We start from the raw sequence: 19,441 nt of genomic DNA, 5'->3' as shown, positions 1-19,441 counted from the left end.
TAATTTAAAATTATGCATTTAATGTTATTGGTATGATTACTTGTTTTCGTGATTTTTCTTTTAAAATATATAATCAATTTTCCAATACCCTATTTTATTCCATTATTTTTACAACCCATTTTCTGCATCTTTTGCCTTATTTTTTTAACTATGTTGTGTTTGTGTTGATAATTTTTAGAGTATATTGTTATATTGCAATTCTATTTCTAGTAGTACTATGTCTCAAATAGTAAATCTACTATCAAAATCTGGATGACCATTTTATCTAAATTTTAATTTAAAATTATGCATCTAACGTTATTGGTATGGTTACTTCTTTTCGTGATTTTTCTTCTAAAATATATAATCAATTTTCCAATACCCTTTCTTATTCCATTATTTTTACAATCCTTCTTCTGCATCCCTTGCCTTATTTTTTTAAATATTACAATAAATATTATCCTTATTCTCTTTTTCAAAAATATGAAATATTTGTATATACTTTTATTCGAATTTTTAATATAATTGGAACTGGAAATTACGTTTGCATAAATATTACATTTTTAATTATTTCTTTATGGTACATTTAAATGAAATATTCTTGGCTTCTTTAATTATTCTGCCATGTGCAGTACGTTTTCAATAATTCTGTATCGCATTATATTTTATAAGTATTCATATCAATAATTAAATTTAGTACATGAATATTAAAAATAATATATCATTTATAATTCTCTTAAAATCTTATACTGTTTTTCGAGTTATTAACCCGAAGAGATACAACATGGTAGTGAATATAATTTTTAATTATCAACAGCGTCTGTGGCTTTAATAAATCAGTATAAAGAAACCAAAAAAGAAGAAACAAGAAAACTTTACGATTTAAGAAAATAAAATGAAAATATCCCGTGGCGAAAAATATTTCAATATTTACGTCGGCCAAGTTCGAAATTTAATTTGTCATATTCTATCCTGTAAACAGAAAATATCTGATGGATGGAACATCCTAATAAACCAGCAAATTTCTCTGTATTTTCATTATTTTCGAGGTTGGATTTATTAATAGTCGTATATATTGTGTTTCAAATTGGAACGTAATTGAAAAATTTGTACGTAACAGGATACACTGACAGCGAATCCTCACTTCGATGTTATGTCCAGTAGGTTTTTACAGACACGATACAATGCAGATTTATCTTTTGATTGAAAGGGCGACAGAAATTTCAACGCGTGCAGGGAAAATGTGCGTGGTCCGTGAATATAATTTAAAATCGGGACACGATGAAAGGGATAATTCAAACGACACGTGCAACCTCCATTGGTCGTTTCAGACATCCGAGTGACAAAACGAGATCAGATAGGTTTCCCTGTGTGCGTTAAAACGAAGTTTGTGTTACTCTATTGAACATACAGTATGGATGTTTGAAATGCATCAAACTTGCCCGTTCCTGTTTGTGTTGGGCTAGCAAACGCGGCAACTCTTGATTTAACCCCTTACCATTAGATTAAAAGTGTATTTGCGCTCCATTTAAATTTACAACGCTGACCATGGCTGTGCTTTTTCGAAGAAATCCGGTAATTTAAATCGAAACTCGAGCCATTCTTTGGAAAGCACCTAATTTCGAAATTAATTAGTGAGAGTGTATTTAAAAAATTTTTTTAATTAGTCTCTAATCACATAATGACAGAGAATATTGTAAAATAGCGAAAACTGGTTTCGAGACACGAAAAACTGACAGAACAACATGAACAGAATAACACAAACACGAAACTCATAAAACTAATTTAACTTAGGAAAAGAACACCAAGATAACGTAACGAAAACACACAAAGACGCACTCTAATTTAACTCTCTTTCCAACATTGAGCGACTCACGCTCATGACAGTCACAATTAACCCTTTGCGCTCGAGAGGCGCCCTTCAGTCGCCATTTGATAAAATTTTGAAGCACGATATTCATAAATATGTCAAATTTCAGATAATGTAACGGTGTACGATGTATCGAAATCAAATAATTCTACGTGTTAATTATCATACGATTTCTTATTCACTGCTCAGAAAAATATCGTCAGCTTTGTAACAGAAAATCTTTGAACTCCTATCCTTCTCTGGCCAAAAAATCGTCGAGTGCAAATGGTTAATTTCTGAGGACTCAGTCTTGGTCGTCAAGGAGCCTGCTTTTATGCTTTTCTTAACCTACGTTTCACCTCATCGTAGGGACCTCGCACAATAATTTTGCTATCCAAAATAACTTTTCCATTTGCTTCTAGAAAATATTGAACGGTTTATAATTTGTTTTTGTTAGCAATGACAGATTCGCGATCACTTTCCGAAATGGTATCCTACAGTAGATGATCAAAAATTATTTCTAATTGATAGGAAATTATTTCAGAAATTAATTGGATATTTGATCATAATTTTCATAATAAATTTCAAGAAGCTTGAAGAGCAACTCGATGTTATGGTGACGAGGTATACTATAATTGAGAACAAAGCAATTCCTTATCAACTTATGCTACAACATGGACCTTGGAACATTTACAGCTACAGAGATACCAATGTCAATCGAACAATGCTCCATGAATCATGAATGAGTTACAAAATGAAGGTCAATTGCGTAGATCACAGAAAAGCTGTGATCTTTTATAGCACCAAAGCAATCATTACACGACGTCATGATCTCAGAAAAATTTACATTCGAAGCAAACGCGGTGTTTATCGAACAAAGGATAGTATCGAATTGGACGAAATTACATTTTTCGACACTGTCGATTCATATTTTAACATCGAATTCGAAATACTGATACGTAAAATGCTACGTCGAACCCTGGAAATTAACACTAAATTTTTCATCTGAGTGACAGGTTCTTTATTTAGATCCATGACAAGCAATGACGTAAAATTTTAAAAATACATTTATGTCATAATTGCTGTAATATTAAAAGATATTTTCGAGCCCGTTCAATGGATTTTATTAAAAAGTTTCAAACAAGAATGCGGTTTTTCTTTGTAAATATTACAAAAAGTTTCCTGTACGCGATTCCGCCCTTTGCCTTTTATTTATGCACAGATGCATTATCCGTGTTTACACGCCGCGTTTAACGTATTAAAAATAAAGATAATATCAATTTTATAAATTCCAACACAAATTTAAATTTTCTAAAAATCTCCGTCTATATTAAATACCTGAAGTAAGCAATATAAATTTATACTTTGCAAATTTAATTAATAAAAAGACAAACAAAGATTGAACTATCAACGAAATTGACATTATTCTTCGTGAATAAATACTAAGAATATCTAATAACACTAATTACAATCAGTTACGTCAGAAAATTATTTTCATAAATCACAGAAAATTTAAAATATAATACTATCAGGTATTAATGAGATTACTCAAAAATCGAGTAAAAATTTTCATCACGGTCCCGAAATTTCTGTCCCTCGAAAATATTTTAATCGTCAAAGCTAGGAGATGCAAAGACAACGATTCGGTGTATGAAATTTCAGCGTCAACAGCGAAATTAATATCGATAGGACGAAAATCGTAAACAGGGCATCTGATGATGGTCGACAAGTTTAAGAACACAGCCGAACAGTCATTAAGCACCGTCGTCGCCCCTTAATGCCAACGGAGACACTTAAAAAGTAATTTACCGGTTGCCTGGCGAAAAAGGAAGCGGAAGGTCGCTGAAAGTCGCGATTCCCGACGTTCAACGTTAATTGGAAACACCGAAACGTCAGCAAGTATCAGGACAGCCGACAGGGAAAAAAGAATATCTCTGGTAGAGGAGAGATCAAAGGCTGGAATCACGGGTTTGCTGGAACCACGTGTTGGTCTGTCGCTGATTAGCAACGAAACACGAAATTCTCCGTGTCTGGTTTAATTACGTGGTTGATACTCTTCGTCTTCTAATTCTTCAACTCACTGATCGATTAAAGCCACTTTGAACGCGTTATGTGAACCTATGGAATTCGACTGTGGGTTGTAGGTACTAATTTCAATAAAATTTTTGAATGTTTTTAGTTTAATCTCGATGATGCTGTTGAAATTTCAAGTGATCATCCGTGGTGAGAGAAGAAATTATGAAATTTGGCGATTAGTGGACCATATATTTATATTATTAATTTAATATATAATTTTTCAGTTCACTAATAACACTCGAAACTGTGGTTAGTGGATGTGGATGTGTGGATGTGTTTTCTAACAGTTAACAAATTAATATATTTGTATAATAATATTTAAATATTGACATTAATTCGCAATATACTATTTTAAACAAAAAATTCACACTAATAATATTTAAATATTGGCATTAATTCGCAATATACTATTTTAAACAAAAAATTTACATTATCTAGAAAATTCTTTTCTGTTTCTTATTCTCTTATTTCTTTTCTATTTCTTCTTATTTCTCTCACACTTATTAACACATATTTATTCTTTGACGATTCTCACGTAACTGTTTTATTCTGGCACATACTTCTAAACATTTTTTTAACAACATTCATACTAAACTCCACTCGCACATATTATTTACATTCGAAGCAAACGCGGTGTTTATCGAACAAAGGATAGTATCGAATTGGACGAAATTACATTTTTCGACACTGTCGATTCATATTTTAACATCGAATTCGAAATACTGATACGTAAAATGCTACGTCGAACCCTGGAAATTAACACTAAATTTTTCATCTGAGTGACAGGTTCTTTATTTAGATCCATGACAAGCAATGACGTAAAATTTTAAAAATACATTTATGTCATAATTGCTGTAATATTAAAAGATATTTTCGAGCCCGTTCAATGGATTTTATTAAAAAGTTTCAAACAAGAATGCGGTTTTTCTTTGTAAATATTACAAAAAGTTTCCTGTACGCGATTCCGCCCTTTGCCTTTTATTTATGCACAGATGCATTATCCGTGTTTACACGCCGCGTTTAACGTATTAAAAATAAAGATAATATCAATTTTATAAATTCCAACACAAATTTAAATTTTCTAAAAATCTCCGTCTATATTAAATACCTGAAGTAAGCAATATAAATTTATACTTTGCAAATTTAATTAATAAAAAGACAAACAAAGATTGAACTATCAACGAAATTGACATTATTCTTCGTGAATAAATACTAAGAATATCTAATAACACTAATTACAATCAGTTACGTCAGAAAATTATTTTCATAAATCACAGAAAATTTAAAATATAATACTATCAGGTATTAATGAGATTACTCAAAAATCGAGTAAAAATTTTCATCACGGTCCCGAAATTTCTGTCCCTCGAAAATATTTTAATCGTCAAAGCTAGGAGATGCAAAGACAACGATTCGGTGTATGAAATTTCAGCGTCAACAGCGAAATTAATATCGATAGGACGAAAATCGTAAACAGGGCATCTGATGATGGTCGACAAGTTTAAGAACACAGCCGAACAGTCATTAAGCACCGTCGTCGCCCCTTAATGCCAACGGAGACACTTAAAAAGTAATTTACCGGTTGCCTGGCGAAAAAGGAAGCGGAAGGTCGCTGAAAGTCGCGATTCCCGACGTTCAACGTTAATTGGAAACACCGAAACGTCAGCAAGTATCAGGACAGCCGACAGGGAAAAAAGAATATCTCTGGTAGAGGAGAGATCAAAGGCTGGAATCACGGGTTTGCTGGAACCACGTGTTGGTCTGTCGCTGATTAGCAACGAAACACGAAATTCTCCGTGTCTGGTTTAATTACGTGGTTGATACTCTTCGTCTTCTAATTCTTCAACTCACTGATCGATTAAAGCCACTTTGAACGCGTTATGTGAACCTATGGAATTCGACTGTGGGTTGTAGGTACTAATTTCAATAAAATTTTTGAATGTTTTTAGTTTAATCTCGATGATGCTGTTGAAATTTCAAGTGATCATCCGTGGTGAGAGAAGAAATTATGAAATTTGGCGATTAGTGGACCATATATTTATATTATTAATTTAATATATAATTTTTCAGTTCACTAATAACACTCGAAACTGTGGTTAGTGGATGTGGATGTGTGGATGTGTTTTCTAACAGTTAACAAATTAATATATTTGTATAATAATATTTAAATATTGACATTAATTCGCAATATACTATTTTAAACAAAAAATTCACACTAATAATATTTAAATATTGGCATTAATTCGCAATATACTATTTTAAACAAAAAATTTACATTATCTAGAAAATTCTTTTCTGTTTCTTATTCTCTTATTTCTTTTCTATTTCTTCTTATTTCTCTCACACTTATTAACACATATTTATTCTTTGACGATTCTCACGTAACTGTTTTATTCTGGCACATACTTCTAAACATTTTTTTAACAACATTCATACTAAACTCCACTCGCACATATTATATTTATATCATTCCAAATGACTTTCACTTATTCTACCACATTCCCATTCATACATATAAAACCAACAGTCACAGAAACAAGATCTTGGGTTAAAGAGACATTAGTCAGTTAAATTAATTAATACAATTCAGAGACACAAATGATACAATCCTGAGTTTCTCTGGAATGACAAAGAAATGGCAAGGAATCTGAGTTACAGGATTGGTACTATTCTACGCCAAATTAATTGTTTATAATTCTCTGTGAAAACTGATTGAAATAATTGATCTAAATGAAGTTTCAAATAAGGTAAAAGATTTTAAATTAAAGAGAATAAAATTGATCGATTTTAAGCGATGGCAAATTATTTTCGATTGTGAAAGGTAATACAGATACGAATAGATCAGATCCCAGAAATTCGAATTTTATATTTAACATACTGAAGTGGCATAAAATGAAAGAGAAATATTATTAATACCCTTATAATCTTGGAAAGAAAAATATAGGTCAAGAATTCGCGTGACAAGAAGTGTCACATACTTTGGTGATTTCAATTTTTAAATGTGCTTTTTTATTTACCGTCTGACAGTGCAGTTCTCTTATAATAACACATTCTCAACTGTAATTCAGTTGCCCTCGTTACCTCCATTTTCACATGCAATTTTCTCCAGCTATTAAAATTCGAAAAGCTTCACTTTGAACCGCAAAAAAAGCGTAAACGAGACGATATAATGCCACGTTACCAGCTACCATTTTTAACTCGACGAAAAGACGAAAAGGCTAATCCTCCATTTGCATGACACTCAAAGTACAGAATTTCCATCTAATGCTACACGAAAAAATTTTTCTTCGCAAGCTCCTGTTCGAAAAAAAGAAATCCCTTTAATAAAGTTAGAAAAATATTCTACATAAAATTTCTAATCAAGCCTGGCAAAATAACAGAATAATTTCTAAAATGCATATATACATTTAAAATAATGGATAAAAATTATTATTACAGAAAATAAAAGACTGAAATTCCCATTTTTACTTCATCTTAATATAATTTAAACATAGGTCTGTCAAATGACAAATTAACGATTAAAAAACCGAAAATTTAATCCAAGGAAAACTAAATATTTAACAAATATAAATGAGAAGAAAAATAAGAAAAAAAGAAATAGAAAAAGGATTACAAAATTAATTGTACATAAATAAAATAAAAATTCACGTGATACACGTAATACAACTGCACAATTCCCAGAACAATTTCTAAAATGCATATATATATATTTAAAATAATGCTTAAAAATTAATATCACATAAAATAAAAGACTGAAATTTCCATTTTTACTCCATCCTAATATAATTTAAAAATAGGTCTGTCAAATGACAAATTGAGGATTAAAAGACCGAAAATTTAATTCAAGAAAAGCCAAATATTTAACAAATATAAATGAGATGAAAAATAAGAGAAAGAAATAGAAAAAGGATTACAAAATTAATTATACATAAACAAAATAAAAATTCACGTGATACACGTAACACCAACTGCACAATTTCCAGAATAATTTCTAAAATGCATATATACATTTAAAACAATGTATAAAAATTATTATTACAGAAAATAAAAGACTGAAATTTCCATTTTCACTCCATCTTAATATAATTTAAACATAGGTCTGTCAGATGACAAATGAACGATTAAAAAACCGAAAATTTAATTCAAGAAAAGACAAATGTTTAACAAATATAAATGAGAAGAAAAATAAGAAAAAAAAGAAATAGAAAAAGGATTACAAAATTAATTATACATAAATAAAATAAAAATTCACGTGATACACGTAACACCAATTACACAATTTCCAAACAAAAATAAAAAAATCGATTCACGTTAATTACGTTAACCACCTAATGTGAAACAAATAAACTACTGGAGGGATTGAAAGACCATTTGTTAAGTGAAAGCAGTACAGCGAAAAGTCCATTTTTCCAGTATAAAACCGAAAAATTGCGCGAACCGAAGAACATCTAATATCAGAGAAACGTAACCACTGGACCGATTAAAAACCCAGTCGTTTCACTCGCGAGTACAGTGGGTTACACGAAGAACATACAAAATTAATCCTGGCTAAACACACAATTCCCATTCACGCGATACTTTCGCGTCAATTAACCACGGTGCACCAAGGGTATATACACAACGTCGTCAATCACGAGCGTGTTAAGCTACACGTTGGAGCAAAATGCAGCAGACTGCATGCAGTCACAGCCTCACAAAGGGAACGAAGCGCTGGCCTACGTCGTAAACCATCGCCGGGATCCATCCTCCGAGAGGTCGGGCGGCTTATTATGCTAATTAGCGCGAGGCAAAGGGAACCGGGAAAACGATTAGCACCAACTTGCACGCCAGTGAAAGAAAATGCCTCCTTGGCTTTCTTCCGTTCTCCACCCCAGAGAATTTTATTCTCCAGCTTCGCGTGCGCGAGTCGCCCTTCTTTAAACAACCATTCCTCGATCCTTTGTCCGCAGGGCACAAAGGACTGGCCCAGGCGTGGATCCTCGGCCCAAAGGTGTGCGCGATATCGCCTATCTGCCCGAACATGTGTGGCCCGTGAGATACGGGCTTTGGCGTGTCTATTGTCTATTAGCAACACGTGTACATCCGGAACTCAGATTAGCCAACTGATCCAAGGAACAGGTAGATGAAAGTATTTTATGTGGCTCGGTTTAACGAGGTTAGGTTACGAGGATGGTTTTTCTTCGACCGGTGTTAATTTATGCAGGAAATTATTGGCTTGTGGACCAATTATTTTTGCTCCAGATATTTTCTGGACCTGCTTTATAGCTTTACGACAATTTTTCGTAGTACAGTTATTATTCTGGAAGAATTCTCGATAATTTTTCTTTAGACGCAAAAGGTTTTATTGCTGATTTCAATGTGGGTGAAAGTGTAGATGAAATGGAAATGTATGTGGTATAGTGGAAAGATTGGAAAATTGTAATTTTGGAATATTATATTATTTAAACGTGATTGGGGATTTTGGAATTGCTGGAAATTTTAGGTTCGATTGAACCCCAAAAAATTGCAATTTTATCGCAATTTTACAAATTTGCAAAATTACAATTTTGACGAATTTAATTAAAATTCGAGGGAGATCTATAAAATACCCATCTTTTTAGAATTATTTTTAGAATAAAGCACACAGTGGAAAGAATTAATAATTCATTTGTTGTATTTCAAAATATATATTTTAAAACCGAAAACAATTCTTTAAAATAAAAACCTATAAATTGAAAATATTAAAATTATTTTGCATCGCAATATTCGAGATATTGTATACAGAATGAATAAAAGTGTTGCATATATGTTGCAGCTTTCATGACAACGGAAATAAACAAAAATTTTGTTGTAATTTTGCAAATTGGTAAAATTGCAAGAAAATTGCAATTTTCCAGAGTTTCATCGAACCTAAAATTGCCACCAATTCCAAAATCTTCAATCACGTTTGAATAATAAATGAAATACCAATCTTTCTTAAAATTATTTTTAGAATAAAGCAAATAGTGGAACGAATTAAGAATTGATTCGTTATATTTCAAAATCTATATTTTAAAACCGAGAACAATTCTTTGAAATAAAAATGTATAAATTGAAAATAACAAAATTATTGTGCATCGTAATATTCGAGATATTGTATATAGAATGAGTAAAACTGTCTCGCATATTGTAGCTTTCATGAGTACAGGAATAAACAAAGCTGCAATTAGGATTAAACGCAAAGTAGACTGTTGTACTTCGTTAAATTATTCATGCGTTATGTTTCAAGAAATGAATTTGGACTTGGACAGTTCGATCTATCGGAGAATGGTATTTTACTACGATAAAATACAATTAACACAGGTCGGCTAATGCAACGAAGTGCTCTTGTACATGCGGCTCAATGTACCAGGCCGACCAAGCAATTATTGTTCCAGGACACGTACACGAATGATAGAAGCGAAATTAGCGTCATCAAAGCACCCACATTCGATGCAGAGCGAACTTGTGAAACGCCATTATGCGAATTGATTCACTAAATAAATGTTTCATCGGAATCACTGAGAACCTTCCACCCTTGATACGCCAATCTACATTATTCGGCCTCATTACGAGTCCCACGTTGTACTCGAATTTATTAATACAGTGCCATAAATAAAAATACGTAATAATAGGTCAAATCGATATCGAAGAGCTCCAACTTTCCTCAATAATAAATTAAAACGCAAGACTCCGAGATATTAATAACTAATTTCTTAAAAGTTTCCGAGGCAAATTTATGAAACAATAATTTTTAATAAATTGTAATAAATTACAGAAAATTAAAATAAATTAAAAGAGAATTTTTTAACCATAAGAAACAACATGGTTATAGCTTGAAAATTTAAAATATGTATTTAAAAATTTCAAAATAGAAGTTTTACGGAAATTTTGATTAATTAAATTTGTCTAATGAGACGTACATTTTTACGCGCGTTTAATCTGCTCGATAACGAACAGAGGGATTAAAAATTTCGCATAAATTCTCGCACAATTACCATCCCGTTGGCCCTGGAATGGCGTGACGTTGCTCAAACGAAATGACAAACGACGCTCGTTAAATCGAAGGCAATGCGGTTACGAGAGGTGCATTTCTGCTTACTCGAAAGTGCATCTCGATGCACTTACGTAAGCAGTGACCTATTACTTTAAGATACGCGTATCGATGACGCTCCAGAAATTATCGGCAAGAATGATTATCAAAGCTCGGAGTGTGGCCCTACCGTCGAACGATTTAACAGGTTAATTAAACGTCTCCTCGATGGGCAGTCCGGAACGCGCCGTTTCCTATTCGCGCCCATGAGGAAACAAACCAACCATGTGCCGTTAAATTGCAATCAAGCATAAAAATCGAATCAACTATCGAGTACGAACAATTTTCCCTCGATTTAGCTCGCTTCGTTATATAACCCCCTTTCGCTACGGCGGGGGTCGCCGCGAAGTCTCTTCCGTAATGTCGTGTGAATGATGGAAATATTACGATCATGCACTCTTTAGCATTCAGGATTAAGTCTTTTGAAAAGAAAAAAAGGAAAAGGAAAAATTGACCATCGCAATACAGCTTGCAATTCTTTGCAAAGAGAGCTAAGCGTAATGGTAGCACTCGTTTTAATTATTTACTCAATTTTTGTGGCCAGTGATTATAGTCACCCATCGTGTGTAGATGACGTCTCGTGAAAAAAAGAAAAATTGGAATTTTCGTATGGATTTTTCTTTTCGTTTTGAGAAACGTAAATCATTTTAGCGATCGCGAAAAAGTGCATATGAAAAGAATTCGAGAAATTTTTACTTAATTTTTATTTTAATTTTAATTTTTATTCCAGACTAATTTAGAAAATGTCTCGTCTTTATATGAATTTATAATTTTGTTTCAAGAAACGCGAATATGTATAGAAATTGGAAAATTCGTTTGAAAAATATTTGAATAAAAATTATTTAAATTTACAATTTCGTTTGGAAAATTATACGTTATTCTTCTCGAGTTTTCATAATTTTGTTTCAAGAAACGCGGACAACTTTAGCAATTAGAAAATTCGTTTCAAAAATATTTGAATAAAAATTATTGAAATTTACAATTTCGTTTGGAAAATTATACGTTACTTTTCTCGAGTCTTCATAATTTTGTTTCAAGAAACGCGGAGAACTTTAGCAATTAGAAAATTCGTTTGAAAAATATTAGAATAAAAATTATTTAAATTTACAATTTCGTTTGGAAAATTGTATGTTATTTCTTACGAGTCTTCGTAATTTTTGTTTCAAGAAATGCGAGTATCTTTAATAATTGGAAAATACGTTTGAAGAAAATTCGAATAAGAATTATTCGAAGTTACGATTTCGTTTGTAAAACTTACGTTATTCCTCGCGAGTCTTGGTAAATCTATAATGGCTTAAAATTCGCTTCCTACGTTTCCGTATTCGCGATAAGACGTCGCGGTTTACGATGGCGAAAAAGCGTACTTTGAAACAGTGAAACTTACCTTCGAGTCGTGAGAACGTCCTCGGTTCACAGCTTCCGATCCGCTTAGATGATCGACTTCCGTTCGCTATTCATCAGCTCTCGTTTTCTATACCAGAAGACAATCTCTCACGAAGTCGTCGGGCTCAGGCGAATAACCGTGAAAGTTTTGGGAATCGAGCCGGAAAACTGTTACTCGCGTAGACACTCACGCCTCGGTGGCTCTGAAAGTAAAAGAACGAGTTTGGTAAGCAACGTGCTAACGCGATTAGTCTCGTGAAATATTCTTCTATTGTCCCGCGAGAAATCGTAGAAACGATAATTAGAAATTTAAATAACGTTTTCTTGTCATGAGGTTTTAAACGGACTATCCGCGGAAAATCACGAAGCTTCGTGACGATAAAAAGCAGTGGGGGGGGGGGGATGGTTAATTAGTATGGAAATTAATTAGCAAGGGAGATGGATATTACAGTAGCAACGTAATACGTAATTGATTTGTATATTATTACAGGAAGCACCGTGTTCCGAGTTTCCTTTGACGACTGATGGTCGAGTAAGTAGTATTGCCCGCGATATGGTCAGACACGACGAGTTACAGTCCCTTTGCGGTATACATTAAAATTTGTTCATAAATTCAGGCTGAATTCGATTCGTTAAATAATAGAGCATTGATGTTACCATATACTGAAGATTATTATATATTATATATTTAAAAAAACCTTTTTTTAATTTTCTTAATATCGAACCTTTTACTTCTAATAATTCACCACTTGTGATATGATTTAATTATGAGAAACAGCGAATTGTAAAATTATTTCATTTCATTTAGCCATTATATATGTCTTTTATTCGAAATAAAATTATGCAAATTTTTTGGATTTACAGAAATTTTGAGAATATTAAAATAAGTTAAATATAACTTCAATCCAGTGAGAGAATAATTCATCTTTATGGGGTTTAGCATGAGAAACTCACGAGTTAGACTGGTTATTATAGTATAAGTGATTAATTTGAATAGAATTTTTTCAGATAAGAAATTCAAATAACTAATAACTCAATAATTTAAATATTTCATAATTTACATTATTGAAATTACCAAAATTTAAGTACTTGGAAATCTTAAAATCGAGTTTTAAATTTAAACATTTGAAAATTCGGGAATCCAAATTTAATAAATTATACGAATAAAAATTTGTAATGCTTGGCGCTGTAGAATTAAAAATTTTGCAAGCATCGTCCATCGCGATTTTTACAATAATTTCGCAGACTCCGGGACTCGTGAGGGCCCTCGTTTATTTATCCGACCATCGGCTTATTGTTGCCTATTAAATTGCATAACTAAAGAAGTAACGGTAGAACTTTATTTAGCGCTTGAAAGCCAGAACGTGGCTCGGTAATTATAACAGACGCGGCACACACGGAACGCGCGGACGGGAGACTTTGCTCACGCGATTCTTTTCATAAAGAAAACGCGGCGAGGAACGCGAGAAAAGGGAACGAGGAACGAATTGTAAAAAGCTAGGAAGCGAGGAAAAGGGACTCGGTAATGAAGAAAAAGAGAAGAAATCGAATTTTTCTCATCGAGCCGTTCGTATAATACCCAACAGCGAGGATAAAGGAAAAGGTGAAAAAGCCTGGAGTGAAGGAGAAAAGGAAGAGCAGATAATAATTACGGCCCCGTTCGTCCTCGTGATCTCTGATAAGAAGGACACAAATGACAGCGTCGCTGCTGACTGCACAGATAAAGCAACAATTCTATTAGAGACGGCTTAATAGTTCTGACGTGCTGCAATGCCACTTTCAATTTCCTTTTACATTTTCAACTTCGCCGACTAGAAATATTCCGTGATTACTCGTCACTGAGAATAATATACATTTTTTTGGAGCTAATATAAGAGTGCCTGTCTGGGACAGGGTACTGGAGAAGAACGAACTATAGAGCGACGGAATTGTATAAATGGAGGGTGCTCGAGAATATCAAATTTTGATCAGACGTGACTAAACGTTCCACAAAAATACATATCTATGATTTCTTCAGGAATATTCAGGTAAATACAGTATAAACATGTTTCACACGATTATAATACAATTGGAGATACATACATGTACTAAGAAATAAACAAAATATATTTAATTCGTTTTATATATATTTATGTATATTTTATTTGAATAATTTAGATGTATGTACAATTTTTATAAAATGATTTAATGTTTATTATAAATATATGTATTTAATTTTATATGCAATTTCATTTATAATTCCATATGGGATATTGTACATAATTTTACAAATGGTTTCATAAATAACATTATATAGGATTTTATATAAATTGCATTATGTAAATTATATTTAATTAATATGTTTAAATACTTCAAATTTCTTGGATGACGTTACAAATAATTTTATATAACGTATTATAAATTCTTTTACTATAATTTCGTAATTAATTAATATATTTGAATGATTTAGATATATGTATAATTTTTATAAAATAATTTAGTGTGTATTATAAATATATGTAAATAAATATATTTAATTTTATATGTAATTTCATTTAGAATTCGATACGATATTCTAAATAATTTTACACACGGTTCACAAATATATTATATAGGATTTTATATAAATTGCATCAGGTAAATTATACTTAATTAATATATTTATATACTTCAAATTTCTTCGATGGCGTTACAAATAATTTTATATAACGTATTATAAATTCTATTATTATAATTTCGTAATTAATTAATACATTCGAATTGATTACACACGGTTTCACAAATATATTATATAGGATTTTATATAAATTGTATTAGGTAAATTATACTTAATATATTTATATACTTCAAATTTCATGGATGACATTACAAATAATTTTATATAACAAATTATAAATTCTATTACTACAATTTCGTAATTAATTAATACATTTGAATTAATTCTATGATTGTTCTATTATATATTATAAGAGAAATCATTACAAAGAGTACTATTCGATAATCCCAGCAGCCATCAAGAATTCTACGTTGCTAGATAAGTCTTCTACCACCCTTTCTATTCTTGCCCTTATTCCTTTCCACATCAAGAAATATATCCCGCTTATTATTTAACCGTTTACTCGAAGGATAACGATAATGACAAGTTTAATTAAACGAGCTCCTCTGCCTCGGTGGAAAAAAGCGAGGAGATTACTGCTGAAGAAGCATTCAAATGTTTTCATGTAAACGAAACAAGTTCTTAAATCCCTCCTCTGAATAATACCGGGGAAAATGCAAGGAAATCGTGGAAACGAGCAGGTACACGAGGAAAACACGAGTCTTATAGCTACGTTGGCTGTTCACGATAATATGATCGGTTAAGGAGGAACTCTCGGTACAAACTGGGTCTCCAAGGATGTAATTCGTACAGGAGCATGGAAATAAAACGACAAGATTATTCTAGCTTCGTGGAACCACGAACAGGTATAAAAATTCGAATCGTCGATATTTCTTTCCGAAATCGGCGATCGAGAGGAAAGAAATTTGGAAATTCCTATCGGTTTTCCAAAATATACGCTAGAAATTCTGATAAAGCGGTGCAAATACGCGAAAATTAAACGAAGATTCGAGGAATAGATCGTCAAACAGAACGATTCAATTTCAGTTCATAAATGTAATCTGTGAAGCTGGTATTTACAAAATTGTTATTAATTTATCTCCCTATAGAAACGTGAATCTTTGTCTCGTGCAGATATTACAGCGATTAAAGAACAAACGTATGGTTAAATATACGTTGCATCGAATTCATCCAGTATATCGAATCTCCGATATCCTTTGCAGAAAATAAAAAATATGGTGATAGATGAGAAATAAACTCAGGCTCGACAACTATGTACACTAAGAGACAATCAGACTCGCAATATTCCAATAACGTTTAATAATGAATGCCAAACACGATACTAATAAAGAAAAAGGAAAATAAAATTATTTAAACATTATTTAAACAGATATTAAATACTAGGTACTGCATACAAAGCGTAATACTGAATAATCAAAAAGAAAAATATATAAAATAATAAATATAAAATATTAAATGCATTCAAAAATGATTAAATAATAGGTATTGAATATTAAACACAACACTGCTAAGAAAATACTAAATATTAAATGCCGAATATTAAATATGATACTATTAAAAGAATATTAAACTGTAGACACAGAATATTAAATATATTATAGTCTCCAAAATATTAAATAATAGATACTGAATACCGGATGAAAGACTATTAAAGGAATACTAAATAGTAGACACTAAAAACTAAACACGATATTAACGAAAGACCGAGTAATAGACACTGAATTCCAGAATTTCGGAGGGAAAAACACAGAAGCGTATCCATGACGTACTCGCGTTATTTAAAACACCGAGCACGCAAATGCGGGCGAAAATCTCGCAGAAAATTAATTGCGATAACTCGAAACACGAGAGTGCACGGGTGCACAGGATTTGCCGGATTGTACCAGCGGGATTACCGGTTTTTATTCGAAGCGACAAGAAGCCGGGACTCGAAACGGTTTAAACACTGAGCCGGCTTCGAGCGACACGCTGAAGCGCTCAAAGACGCGAGACGAGCGGAAACAGGAAGGCAGACGGTCCCGGACATTGTGACTGCGCGTCAGCGACAGCAGGGACACCGGAAGCGCGGCTGACCGGGGAACATGCACGATAAAACCCCGTCGCTGCCGGCTTAACAACCCAGACGTTTCGCGACGGTGGAAACCAGTCCGCTTCAATTCCGCGGGCCCGCGTGGCTCAAGGCTGACGAATAGGGCGGGAAAAATGTTTTTCCGCGACGCGGGAAATGGCAACACTCCTGTCACCTTCCATTTGAACGAAATAATTCGCGCCGAGTCCACGATGTTGGATGCTTGCTGAAAATGTAGTTACGAGAGAATTTGGTTAACCAGAAAATTTCGGTTTTAACATTAAACTTACTGTGGTCTAAATTTTTTCTTTTTTTCTTTAATATCCTATTATTAAGTTTTAGTAATACTTACATTTTTCTGAGCGTGTTAGTTCGAAATTAGCTTCAAGTTTTAACACAAAACTTACCGTGTAAATTTTATTTTTCCTTTCTTTTTTAATGTTCCATTATTAAATTTTCATAATTGGACGATTGCGATTACTTACATTTTTCTGGGCGTGTTAGTTTGAAATTAGCTTCAAGTTTGAACACTAAACCTACTGTGGTCCAAATTTTCTTCTTCTTTTTTTAATATCCCACTATATTAAATTTTCGTAATTGCACGATGCGATTACTTAGATTTTTCTGGGCGTGTTAGTTTGAAATTAGCTTCAAGTTTGAACACTAAACCTACTGTGGTCCAAATTTTCTTCTTCTTTTTTTAATATCCCACTATATTAAATTTTCGTAATTGCACGATGCGATTACTTAGATTTTTCTAGGCGTGTTAGTTTGAAATTAGCTTCAAGTTTTAACACTAAGCTTACCGTGGAGTAAATTTTATTTTATTCTCTTAATGCCCCGTTATTAAAGTTTTCCTGCACTATTACAATTACAGTTTTCTTAGCGTGCTAGATAATCACTGGAAGAAAAATTAGATAGTACTAGTGGGAGTGAATATACTCTTAAGTTGTATAGTAACAGGTAAGTTAAGTTGTGTTAGTAAATCTGATGGGTGTTTCCTCTTGAGTTTTCTAGGAAAACAGGAATAACAATTTACAGTAAGTTGATTCATGTACTTTTTAATCATGCGATGATAAGGTTCTTAGTATTCTTTAATTGCACAATTATAAATTAATAATAGCCTAAATGATCGATTTTAAAACTTCCACTCAAAATTCTGCGTTTAATATTAATCATGTTAGTCATTTGTCTTCGCGATTTTTATGATTTTTCTGCCAATATACGTAATCGATCACTCCATGCCTCTCATTATTCCATTTTTTATTTTTAAGTATTTTACAACTTCTTCATTCATCTACAAATTACTTGATCATGATAGGTTTAGTATATCAATGAATGTTCACTAATTTTTACTAATTACCTGTTATTAATTTTTACTTTATTATTTATTGCACTTTTATTAATAATTAAAATTTAATTATTTCTAGTTACTAAAAGAACTATATTCCCTTCTCGTGATTTTGAATTGGAACATATTTTCATTTATTTTTATGACTGGCAGGATGTACAATATGTTTAATTCCGTGCTCTGTGCGCGAGTTTCATTAGAAAGAAATTCTTTCCATAGTGACAGGATAATGATTGCCTACGTATATATGTATAGTAGCAAGCACTTGCAATTAGCTTGAATATAGAGAAATGTTTCAATAGAGAGGATGAGGACTGATCACCAATGAAGTTAATTTGACAAAAATTAAACATCATTTTCACAGATGTGGTTGCAATTAACAATGGTTCTGTATTAATACGATTTTTAAGGTATTTTGCGAGTACATACTAGAATAAGCCAATCTTTTTCAAAAGAAATTACTTTTACCAGAAACAATGGTTTCCAAAAAATAATTGCGAGCTCTTGCAATCTTTTTGAGTACAAGAGGATGTAGCTGCTTTTTCATAGCACTTTGTCGCAGATTTTCTGACCCTGCTAATGGTTGCTATGTAGCTGGTGGCTTTCAAAAATAATGGTAAGACTCCTGCTATTTTTGGTATGTGTATAATATCCTGATATTTGTAGTAGTTCCACGATACTCTTTCAAACAACTGAATATTCCAGATTTTTATATACCCATCTTCGTTTTATTTCCCATGTCACTTCACTAAATTTCCAATTTTAAGTCAGGAAATTATAATAATGTAAGATACCAAAAGAAATCGCGAATCGGCTATTGCCAACAAAAACAAATTGTAAACCGATCGATATCTTCTAGAAGCAAATCGAAAAGTTATTCTATATACCAAAATTAAGTTGCGTGACTCCCCTACGGGGAGGTGAAGCGTAGGTCAAGGAAATTATATTATTAATTAAATTATTATTATTCTTTCGTGAATTTTCGGTGTCTCAAGACCAGTTCTGCCATCCTACAATAATTTCAAGTGAAGCACTATCAAAAGAATTAG

At 32.3% G+C, this 19,441-nt stretch overlaps 1 protein-coding gene across 2 annotated transcripts in view; it reads right to left on the bottom strand.

Annotated features, from left to right (window-relative positions):
- Positions 1-19,441, bottom strand: part of Pgant9 (polypeptide N-acetylgalactosaminyltransferase 9) — a 607,825-nt gene that overhangs the window by 306,042 nt on the left and 282,342 nt on the right. For both annotated transcript variants that reach the window (XM_017896748.1, XM_017896749.1), the window contains exon 3: positions 12,379-12,580. The gene's annotated coding sequence lies outside the window, so the exon portion shown is untranslated. The remainder of the gene's footprint in view (positions 1-12,378; positions 12,581-19,441) is intronic.

The sequence above is a fragment of the Eufriesea mexicana genome, unplaced genomic scaffold (genome assembly GCF_001483705.2).
Source record: "Eufriesea mexicana isolate 0111107269 unplaced genomic scaffold, ASM148370v2 scaffold382, whole genome shotgun sequence".
Lineage (NCBI taxonomy): Eukaryota > Metazoa > Arthropoda > Insecta > Hymenoptera > Apidae > Eufriesea > Eufriesea mexicana.
Note: the sequence above shows the minus strand (reverse complement) of the source record. Positions and strands in the feature narration are given on the sequence as shown.